General features: G+C 38.3%; 1 protein-coding gene across 3 annotated transcripts in view; it reads right to left on the bottom strand.

Annotated features, from left to right (window-relative positions):
* The window catches only part of RAD54B (RAD54 homolog B), a 64,674-nt gene that overhangs the window by 26,054 nt on the left and 26,566 nt on the right, over nucleotides 1-12,054 (bottom strand). The gene's annotated exons all lie outside the window — the stretch shown is intronic.

Genomic DNA, 12,054 nt, shown 5'->3' with positions numbered 1-12,054 from the left:
ATACAAGATGATTTTCTTTTTGTTTTTCAAACTGATTCTTTTAGTTTAATCAACAACTACTTTCCTAATATTAAGACTTTAAACTATTACTGCAAGAACTGGAGATTTCACTGCTGAATTTTCTTCTCCTCTCTTGAAGGATGGGCATCCATAAACAAATGACCACCTCTTTGTTTCCTTCACTGACCTCCCACATGAGTTTGGTGACCCCTGAGATCTGTTTTATGGTCATTGCTCTTTTACTCGGGGCGTCCTGGATGGTATTATCTGAATCACCGGTAACCTAACTTTCAAGTCAATAACACATGTTCAAACTTGTCTTATCCCTGCTTCATTTAAAATAATTAGAAAACAAATAATTTAGAAGCAAAGCTGGAAATTTATAGCCGTTTGTAATAGTGACTTTTGCTGAAAAAGATTTCCAAAGCAACCTCTTGCTAGTAAAAAGCAAACTGGGCACCAGTATTCCATGCAATACCACCATGTTCCTATGGGGAAAATAAAAAATAATAGCCTCTGCAATAGGCTATATTTCACATTTCTTCCCTCAATTTGTCTTCTGAACTACCATAACTTCTGTTTACAGAAATATGCAATAACAAATTGCTTCTATGCTACATAAATTATCTTCCTTTTTCCAATAACTGCAGTATAGTTTCAGATAAAAGTGTAAGGTGTTTTAATTTAACATTTTTATGTAAAAATAATTACGTCCTCTCAAAATTATCTTCCATATAATTTCCTGGCATAGAAAACCTAAACCGGTTCACCAATGATGCTGATTAGGTACTTGCATTCAACCTTCTTTTTATCTTATCAGTTTTGTTTGTATTCAGCTTCACACCTATTTGACTTTAAAGATCATTCCAGTGCAATAGCAGAATATTCAAATTCAATAAATACAGTGTCATGAGCTTTTCAGGAATTGAAATGAGAATGGTATGCTATGCACAGGAACTAAGTTCAGTGTTTGATATAGGGGTACAGCGAGCAGTGGATTCAACAGAAACCCCTTGCTGCTCAGAGACCATAGACAGTATCTGAAATAGAGCAGGATTTGCTGAGACCCTGAAAGACAGACTGTAATTGTACCTTCTGAGCTCCGCTGTTAATCAGTTCGGAGTGAAAATAATAAGCAACAGCAACCATGCATACACCGTGGTATGAGAAACATCAGGAAATCATGCCCACTCATTTCTCTCCCAAGCAGTCAAAAGCCCAGCCCGGCAGGGAGGTTTGATTTTCCGTGAAGAAACAGTAGCAAGAGGCATGGCTCTCCTCCCAAAGGAAGGGCTTGGGAACTTCAAAGACGTGGCTAACAAGGCTTTGAAAAGCTTCCACAAATAAAGCTTTCTCTCTGTGGTTGAGAAAACAAGGGCTTATGTTTCAAGATATAAACCATAGCCTCGCTGATATGAGGAAAAGTTTCAGCAGCCTCAGGAAGGTGATGATTTACAGAAATCGGGACGGGATCCAGGAGAGGGGACGGGGAGCATTCCAATGGCAAACTAGTTTAACCAGTTTCTGATGAGCAGGATTTAGAGAAAATGCATCGATTAAGCGTGTTAGGTTACTCCCAATGCAGCAAGAAAGTAGCTGCATTATGAAAGACTCCCCACGGTAACTCACGCGTTCATTTTCAGGGCGCTGTGGGCTGCAGCACCGTAAGTACGAGCGCGTTGCCTTGAGGAGTGAGGGGCACGCTCCAGTGACCCGGGCACTGGCATCTTGGCCTGGGTGTGCTTTAATGGATGGCTTAGCCCCATCCAACTGCAGGCTGCTGCCAAAGCCCGTGAGCTCACCTTTCCCTCCCTCTCCTCTGCTTCTCATCCACCAGCTCCAGGAAAGCCAGCTCTATTGAATCCCATCGCCAACTACCGTCATATAAGGAAGGGGTGTGTGCAGTTCGGACCAAGGAGACTGGGGAGCTGCCCATTTTCTGTAGCAACTACTGTTAGGCTGAGGTGATTTTTAAACCATGGGTCCTGTGTTACCCATCATCTCCGCACCTGAACTTCCACAACATAAGCATCTACGAAACGACAGGCGAGTTTTCCTTCAACTGCTCTGAATCTTCTCAATAAAAAGTACTGTCACAATGCAAAAATCACAGCTTAGAAAGGGCAACTTTTGATTTGAGTTGCACTCTATAGCACTAAGGAACAATTAAGAAATAGAGGGAGGCAAATAAAAAATCTGAACTGCAGTAAAAGGAGACTGGGGCTTTGAATGAACCACAGCCCAAACTCAATGCCAGGGCTCTGCTGCAGCCTCTGCAGTGACTCTGCTCAGGTGCCATCAGTCTGCTCCATGGAGCTGGCACCATCTCCTTCATCTGAGCAGAGGAAGCAATCAAAAAGTTCCTTAATTAAATTAATTCATAACATTTTGAGAGCAGACACAGCAGTTAAATATCTAGGTGCCTATGAAAGATCTATATGTCACACACTTCTAAGACATCCCAGGAATATTTAAAGAAATATGAGTCAGATAGCATTATCTTTCACTTGCAATGACATTTCAGTCTAATCATAGACTTAATACTATGCTAACATGTAAATGTATATCAGTGTGCCTCCAAGATGGAAAAATACATAATAACTCTTCCCATGGCATTTCTGTGAGACTTCAGGAGGAGTGCAAACAGTAAGAGTCAAGATGGCATGCCCTAAACCTACAGGAATCGATGACAGTTGGAATTACATTTCAGAGTCATTTGATTACAACCCAGTGCTTTGTACCTCTCTTTCCAAGACAAAACGTATTTGTAATTCATTTTGCATGTACAAGCATAGACAACAAACTCGCCTAAAGCAGGACTATTTCCTTTGGGAAACACACCATTGTTCTAAATCCAACATTATTTTTGAACAAAAATGCAAATGATACAAAAATTTTTTAAACTTCTGTTCCAAGGTCTCTTAATAATCTGAAATGCCAATCAAACTAGCCGCTAGATTCCTGACCATACAATACTATCGGGATTTCCTTCAGTAGATTTTATTTTACAAAAGCTATAACTTTGCCAGGCCTTCATGAGTCCATAGTACATCTTCATGCTAGCTGTCGCAGTTTAGGCACACATATTCACACAGACGCACAATGCCCATAGAAACTGGCAGTGAAACAAAAATCACTGTTTATAAGGAAAAAAAATCACAGACTAATCCAGTCTTAGCCATAATTAACTCTTACTCCTTGTAGAAGCTCTACTAACTCAGTACTCTGGAAAAGAATCTAAAAATCTGCGGAGGAGGTAAGACTTTTTTTTTTTTTTTTTTTTTTTTTTTTGCTAAGGTAAAACTTTTACCATTCCTGAAAGCTAAAAGCTCTTAGAAATAAGTGCAGTTTGCACAGTCTCTACAGCTTAATTTCTTGAGGATTACACACTGGACATGCTCTAACTGAGGCCAAGAAAACGTTTCTCTGTAGTCACAGCTTTCACTGCTCAGACCAAAGCTGAGTTTTCTTCCACAATTCCAGCACGGAATTTTTCCAGGGCTCACTCCTTCAGACCATCTTCCCCACTCCTGGCACCAAACAGGTAAGAATGGCAGAAGGGACAAGGACCAGCTACAAGGAAAAGCAATTTTGGAGATGAAGCCTTATAAGAAAGACTATTGCTGGAAAGGAAGATGTTGATGTTGAACCAGTGGAAAATTGACAACTGGGTAAAAGACTGGAAATCTGAGCTGGAAGCAGAGCATGCAGGAAAAGACTAGAAATGAGACAGGGAGTAAAAGAGCAAGAAGACAACAGGATAGTTAGGAGGATGGTTGAGAACCACTGAGGCAGACTGGGATTGGGGTCCAGTATAAGAGTCAATACCAGACAGAGATGGAATTTTCTGAGTAGGAGGTGGTGCAAAAAACCCCTTACTGCCTCTCCTCTCTGACCCTCAAAATGCAAGATTCACTATGAAAATATACAGCTGGAAAACACTGACAACTTGGGAGGAAAAAATGAGAACAGGAGCTGATTAGGCAATGACAGGAAAAACAGAAGTGGAAAATGACAAGAGAACAATTAAAGAAAACATGGTATTGCCACTTAAAAATGGCAGGTAGTTGAGCACAGAAGGGCACTGACTGCACAAAGAGATGAAGGGCACTCACATAAACACAATGCCGTGGTAAACAGGGCCCATTTCCCCCATCCTTCAACTTTTTCCCTAATTATATTTTTAAGACTACCACAGTGGTCTTAAAGGGTCAGCTTAAAAATACTGTAACTATTACACTGTTCTATAAAATTTCACAGACTCAGGCTTGGTAGCTGCTCTACAGGTGAAGGGAGCTGCAATGGAAGATCTAGGTGCAACACAAGAGATGGAGGTAATTAAGCTCCTGAACCGGATCCATCTCACAGATAATTCCCTGCAAGACAAACCCAAATCAAATCTGAGTTTAGGACCAGCAGAAGACTCATAATCAGACAAATATCTTCTAGTGGACAAGTACACATAGACAGAGCAGGAGCTAAAGCTTGAATCATCATACCACTTTCCCTGAAGTCTCCTCAGTACCTTCTGCTCTTCAACCCAAAAAAGTTCTGGTCTTTCAATTTCTTTGCAGTCAGCAAACTTGTGCAAAACTCACTGGGCAAAACACTGCATGCCTTGACTCTAACGGTGTACAGTGAATTCAGTGACATCTTAATGCAGTAATTTCCTTTATTACTTTAAAAGGGAAAGATAAGGTTTTCAACCCTGTCTTACACAGATGAAAATATCAAATTATATGGAATAATCTGTTCAGAAATGTTAATTTGGTCCAAACCCCAAAATATTAACAACCTTGTGGTATAAAACTACACTACCCACCTGCCCACCATGCCTATGACCCATCTTCCATCAAATGAACGGTTCTAAGGTTGTGAAGTCAAGCAACGTTTGAAGATATCAAAACTACGGTGTTGCAGTGACCTGATCTGCCCCACTGTGCATATACATTCATGATAAAGTCTTTAGAGAAAACATGCTGCACTACACTGCCATGGGACTTCTTGCTCATTCAGTGCAGAGAGCTGAACTGCTGGAAAGGAAGGGAAAGTGGCAGGAAAAAAGGTTGCTGCTACCTCTGCCATCCTTGCACTGCTTTATTGTAAATTGCAAAAGGTGTGGGATGGACAAGGCTGCAAGGACAGATAGTCCAATCTTGTGCTTAGATAAACTGAATAATGCCTTTAAGAACCGGACTTTACTTGCATGTCTTCTGGAGTTTCTCTGTGATGTAAAGAAAGTAATTTAACTCCAACTTTCAGCAATAAATATTTGTCTGATCATCTGACTTGTGATTCAGTCTCGTTTATATTAATAGTGAACACTCATGGGTGTATCTGGAAGTTGTGGTTGGGAAAGATTAACTGCACAGTATCCTAAAGCACTGAGACAATGCAGTCCTCCATGATTCAGTCTACATCTTCCATAAAAGTAGGAATTTTTGGTGTTATTCTCTCTGCCTCAACTCGCACTTTATCTCCAAGAAAGTGGAGATTAATTTTTTAATTTTTTGTCTCACAAAGATGTTGTGAAACATAATTACATCTCACAGGCACTCAGATACTATCACAATGAGCACCAGAGGAAAAAAAATTAGCTAATTAATTCAAAATAGTTTGAAAAATGTGCTGAGAACAAGGTGTAGCTCTGTAACTGAACAAAGAGGTGGAAAGAAAATACTGAATAGTGACTCACTGAATTGACATAGTCCATTCTGTGAACGGGCAAGGAAGCCTACAGAAATACAATCCTTAATCATGTACTTAATGACTACACCCCACAGAATGTGAAAACTGGGTTCATGTGCTATTTGTGAGTTTTTGAACACTTGAGTATGTAACCTTTATTTTCAAATAGGAACCTTCTATATACAATAACAGAGCTGGCAGATGTATTTAATTCAAACATGTAGGAACAATCCTCTCATCACCATTTAATGAAACATTTACCTCTTAAGGGTATCAGCTGTAGAGGAAGGAGGATGGAGAGCACATACTTTCAAAATTACAGCTCCATGGCAGAAAACTATTCTTCCTAAACCCTCAGCTGTCTAAAAATCCAACTGACTCCAGCTTTCACAGTAAAAATTTAATGAACTAAGCTGAAAGCTTCTGCCAGGTCCACAGAAATAGATGTGCAAGTCCTATTATCAAAGGAAAAAGCAGCATCATTGAGAATTCTGAAAGCCTGCAGGCATCATTCGGTGCAGTGAGCCAGATCAGCTCAGTAAAACATTGGAATCAATCAAATGCCATCCAAATCGACTGTTTACTATACTTCTTAATGTTGCCATCCACACTGAAAGGTGTTTTGATTAATTTGTCAAGTAAAGGGGTCTTTACTTCAAAAAATAAATGCAGAAGTGATACCTGAAAGCAAAATTTATTCTTGGGTTCTGTAAATATTGAATGTTATTGCAGTAAATGATAGTATGCAGTAAATGTGATATGAAAATATTCCAAATATTTAAAAATAACAAAAAACCTCCATTATTAAAAAATAGTTAATAGACTATTACATAATCACAGGCTAATTGTAGCCTTCTCAAAAAGCAGTCATTTTTGGAAGCAGAGATATAAATGTTCATCCTTTTGTGTTTAAATGTAAATGCAAGGTACTCAGCTAAACCAATATGCAGTACTTTGAAAATGCGTGGTTTGGCATTCTCTTAAGCATTTCTTATTACTTCTGTCATTTTTTTTAGAAAAATAAAACTATTTCTGTACTGTACAAAATCTCTATTTCTAAAATGCAAACAGATCTGTAACTAAAAGCAAGCAGGCAGAAAGGGATTTATTAAGATTACATATCCTTCATATTAACATCTGTTTAGCACATACTGGAAGTAAAAAAACTTTTAATGTCCTGTTTGTGTTTGTTAATGGCCATCTTTGATTCCCCTGGATTATAGTAAAGAGTCCCTAAAATACAAGTAATCAATAAAATTTATGCCCACTGTCACAAGCATGAAACACAGCATATTCCTGTCCTAAATTATTTAAACAGGACTGTTTAAAATTTATGACATTACCCTGGGAAGAGGCACACAAAGGATGAGTCATATTTTTTAGAATTTTCATGTGTTATGCAGCAATGATTACTTGCAGAGTGGCTGACGAAATATTTGGAAAAGGAAAAAGTAATCTTTCCAAATCAAGTTACATAACTTTGATTTACATAAATGTAATCCATTCAGTAGTCCAAGCAGAAAAGTAATATTTATGGCCCAAACATAAAAACCTAGAGCTTTGGTTGTAATTCTTACTAGGAAAGCAAAACACAACAGGGAAAATGAAGGAGGGAAGAGAAGAAATTCATCATTGTGGAGGTAGGAGGTGTTTGCTGCCTTTGCTGGCTCTGGATGTAAGAAAACCCAATACAACTTAAATTGCATAGGAAGTCCAATGCAAATTAATAAGATGATTCCATGCAGAAAGCCTTAAACTCATGATGCCTTTAACAGAGCCCACTTTATGTCAACCCTGCCTATTTTTGGTCCTGAGCTGACCACTTATATAAGGAAACGCTAGAAGACATGGAGATGTGGCAGCTTTCCATCAGCAGACCGGCTCTACTCATTATTCCCAAAGGACTGCTTTGACCCTTGGTGCTGCTGGAAAGCCTCTGCAGCACGTGCAGCTCCTGTGTCTATCTCATCGGGTACGTGTGTGCCTACGAACATACGTGCATGGGCACACTCATGAGAGAAGGATGAGATTTAGAAAAAGATTAAATTTATCTCTATGTCCTCTGAAAATGAGCTTTAGAGATGCCCACTAGATCTTCAGAGCTTAAGTATCCAAAACTTTCCATGTATATTTAAGTTCTGCACTGCTGAAAAACACCTTTAGTGCCATCTCAGAAGTTCACTTAGGAATTGTGTATTTTCAAAAGTCAAGTACAGTACATCAGCACATACAGTTACATAACAAAAGCTATTCTGAAAGGAATACATTTTATCTAGCAGAAATAATTATAGCAAACAGCAACGGCTAAATTCCCCAATTAACTTAGTCCAGTCCTTTCCTGCACACACACTATGCAGGACTCTGAATCACAGAGCCACAAGCCATATTTTCCAGGCTATTGCGGTTCTTTTTGCAAAAGAGCTTGGCCATTACCTATCCAGCTGGACAGTCCAACATCTTTCTGAAATCCTTACTGCCCCAAAAGAAGTCCATGTATGCTTGAGATCCTTGTTGTCATGTGCCATCCTCTGGATCTAAACAAAGTGGCTTCCTCACTGAGGCTGGCTGTCCCATTACTGGCAAAACTACAGACACATTTTCTTGCTTTCATTCAAGGTGCTCACAACTAACTCCCTGATCCACTCTCACGAGTGCAAAGTGCTCAGGCTGGACAGGCCTTCCTAAGAATCAGTTGTTATGGACTACATCTAAAGTGTAACAAATTTGTTTTGAAAATGACCATCTTCTGTGTTTGTTAATGACTTACAAATTAAAACAAACTTGAGTGAGGTTTTATAGGAATGGCCAAAGACTAGCCTGATGCCAAGTTTCAAGTACTTTTTCAAAAGCACAGAGAAATTGGAACACTACAAAGGAAAGATGATAAAAATTCAATATAAGCTGAACAGAGTATTCTCTCTGCAATTTATTTCAGAGGAAAAAGATGAGTAATCAATAAACACATACATAGAACACAAATGTTATAGCCTGAGAGGAGGAAACAGCATAAAGTAGCTTGGCCAAACTGACAGTTAATGCTACCAAGGTCATTGTGTCATGTACAATCTGCTGCCAAAGCCTCCTTACAATGCAAAGCAATGCAAACATTACTTGGGTGAAACCTGCAGAGCTTACATGTCAATTTTGTTTGGGGGTGGCTTACAGCACAGCCCCAAACAAATGTCATATTCCAATAGAGAACAGGGCAATAGCAATAGTAACATACTGGGTTTAATCCTGTATCTGTTACCTACCACACATAAACATTTTGACTTCACAAAATTATACTATTGACAAGTGGCCTATGTAAAATTTATCTGCAAACTGCTGCTGAGTTATGATGAACTACTTCTTTCACATGACTCAGTGAATAATTACAAATACAACTCGACACTACTTCAAGTTTTTATCTGATGCAATGCAGGACACAATATTGTAGCAACTAACCACAGACAGTCCAACATCCCTTCTCCCCATCCCCAAACACTTCGTCCAATTGCTTCTGTTAAATGAAAGCTAAAAAAACCCAATTAAAAATCAGTAATTTATAGACTGGTTTACTTATTTCAAGCATGCAAAAAGTTCCAAACTTCGAAAATGAGTATTTTTTGAGAAAGTATTAGCAATACAGACAAGGCTCTTACAACAACATACAAAGCAAGCAAATTGTGACACACAGAATATTGTAAACAAAATGACTGAGCCTTAACCAAACTGGGTCCTGAAGTCAACCAAATCTGGAGGGGCAATGTAAGCCAGTGGAATTATTTTTTCATGATATTTATGTCAAATTATGCTAACTATTGTGCCTAACTATAAATGAAATTCAAAAGCCAAAAGGGAATTGCCCAGAAACAATGACTTCTTTAAATAAAAAATAATTATAATTGCATATGTAAAATACAAAAAAATCAGTAGCATTTTCCAAGTCTGCAGTTTTGTTAAAGAATAAATAGAAATAATAAATTATGTGGAGTAACTGCTGATTAAGTATGCAATTAAAATTATGTTACATTCTTCTTGTGTGAGTAATAGAGTCAAACAAGGTGTTTTACTGAAGAGATATTTGGATGCATCAACAAATCATCATGTGTAATCAGTAGGATAAAACAGAAAATCCCATAGCACAGAAGAAAGGCAGGGGCAGTGGGGAATGGCTGAGCTTTCCTCAGGTTCTCTGACCCTCATCCATCTCCCCACACACACTCATCAAATGCAAGGTTTTCAGCTGTTTTACCACTGGACAACTGTAGGTTTTACCAGGGAGAATTCACATTTTGTTAGTTAGCATTCAGTGGAACTTCAGGAAACTGCATCTTCAGTATGGAGAAAAACTACCCAGACAAACTGGATGCCATTTAAGAGCAAGCATCACTACACACAGGTTGACACCAAGGCAAATACTTTTGGTTTTAGCACAGATAAAACACAGAAACAGAGGTCACAGAATGACTGAAATTTAGTCCTGTGTTATACAGACAGCTAGCAAACATTATTTTAACTACTGTAAACAGCACACTTTTTTTTTCTTTTTTTTTTTCTTCTTTTTTTTTTCTTTTTTTTTTTTTTTTTTTTTTTCTTTTTTTTCTTTTTTTCCTCTCTAAGACACAGGCAGTAAGACTTCTCAAATTATTTAAGACCTGGATATTGAAGATAGAATAATGGCCATACTTGCTAGAAATACACACTGAAAGCTATATGTAGTGCATTTTAATGCAAAAAGTGTTCTTTTTAGAGGCTTCTTTTTATTTTCACAAGCAAAAGGGAAAAGTAATCAACATCTTAGGAAAACAACATTTTATCATCTTCTTGAGTAACTGTTTCATTATTTTACTGAAGTTAAAACTGACACGGAAGCACCCTAAAGCACTTTAAAAAAAGATGGGAAATTTTAAAAGACAGCTTAGCTAGGCAGACTGGGTAGCACAATTTCTTGTTTCTTCCTCCCACTCAGAAACAACTATCATTTAATTATAAGGAACTTAATGGCTTTGACTATTGGAAATCCAATGAGCATAAGTTTGCCCAAAGAAGACAGTATGCAAGCTTAAGTTTACGTATTTTCATTGTATGGGGGGGGAAAATCCCAAGTCAGAAAATGTGTAGAAATATAAATGAAAGAAATAAATTTAAGCTAGTTAAGTGGAAAATGTTAGAAAACAGGGGTATGACAAGTACAATTAGCTACAAGCAATCTCTCCCAGTCTTGGAGTATTCTCTCTTACCATTTATACCTGATAAGAATTCTCATCTAGGGCAACCATTCCACAGGAATCAAAAGCTTACAGGGGGAAGCAGGAACAAAAAAAAGCAAAATAATTAGGTAACAGCAATGAAATTACAGACTGATTGTTAGCCAGCTACTAGGATAGATGAAATTACACAAGATGCTATCACAATTATCACAAAGCTATCATAGGTGCAGTTTTTTATTATAATCCTAAACATAAATCCATTAGATGTTTGGAATTAAGTTACTACTACAGCCTGTTTATTGCAGTTATCTTAGTAGAAGGACATGAACATATGGTAGAAATTTGTCCTTGCCTAAAATTACTCTGCTTGTACTCTGTACATTATAAACATGCAGAAAGGGAATGGCACTGCCAGATGTAGCAAAGGGAGTAAGAGGATAAGAATGAGGGTGAAGGAGGGAAGGGCTTCCTACCATCCCTTTCACACATTCTAGCACAGTATCATTTGCTGGAACAGTAAAAATTCATAGCACTTCATGGTCCAGAAGGAGCAGCCACAGCTGTGGTGCATGTACCCAACATTAGGAATACATGGAAAAAAAGCAGGAACAAGCATGGAGAAGTCTGACTCAGAAAGATAACCCGATACTGTAAAGCAGATGTAGAGTGAGAAAGAAACACAAATCCACCAACATAAGAGAGGTATAATATACAGTCAGCACTGAGAGAGCAACATAACGGCACTGGAGGAAACACTTCTCTAGTGAAAGGAAATAATCATCTCACTAGTAAAGAAAGGAGCAAACTCCACAGGCACTCACTCAACAGATGTCTTCCCCTTTCCCAAGCTACCCAAAAGTCAAAAGAAACAAAACTGAGAACACAGCAAATGAGAAGCATGAGATCTCCAAACTAAAGGTGCTGCTTGCAGGCAAAAGTTTTCCATTAACAACTGACACGAAGTCTGAACAACGAAACACAGAAGAACACCAACTACAAGGGGACTGTGTATTGTATTTACTCATTTGCATCCTTCCCCTTCCAACATCAAGAACACAACAGAGACTTTGCTTTACAGAGAGTCCTATTTTAGCAACTACTTTACCTGCCAGTTCATAAAAGACTATAAGCTTTCCACGACTGAAAATTCCTCTAGTTCTAGTCCTCAAAA

This window comes from Hirundo rustica, chromosome 1 (genome assembly GCF_015227805.2).
Source record: "Hirundo rustica isolate bHirRus1 chromosome 1, bHirRus1.pri.v3, whole genome shotgun sequence".
NCBI classification, from domain to species: Eukaryota; Metazoa; Chordata; class Aves; order Passeriformes; family Hirundinidae; genus Hirundo; species Hirundo rustica.
This window is presented reverse-complemented; position numbering and strand designations above follow the sequence as displayed.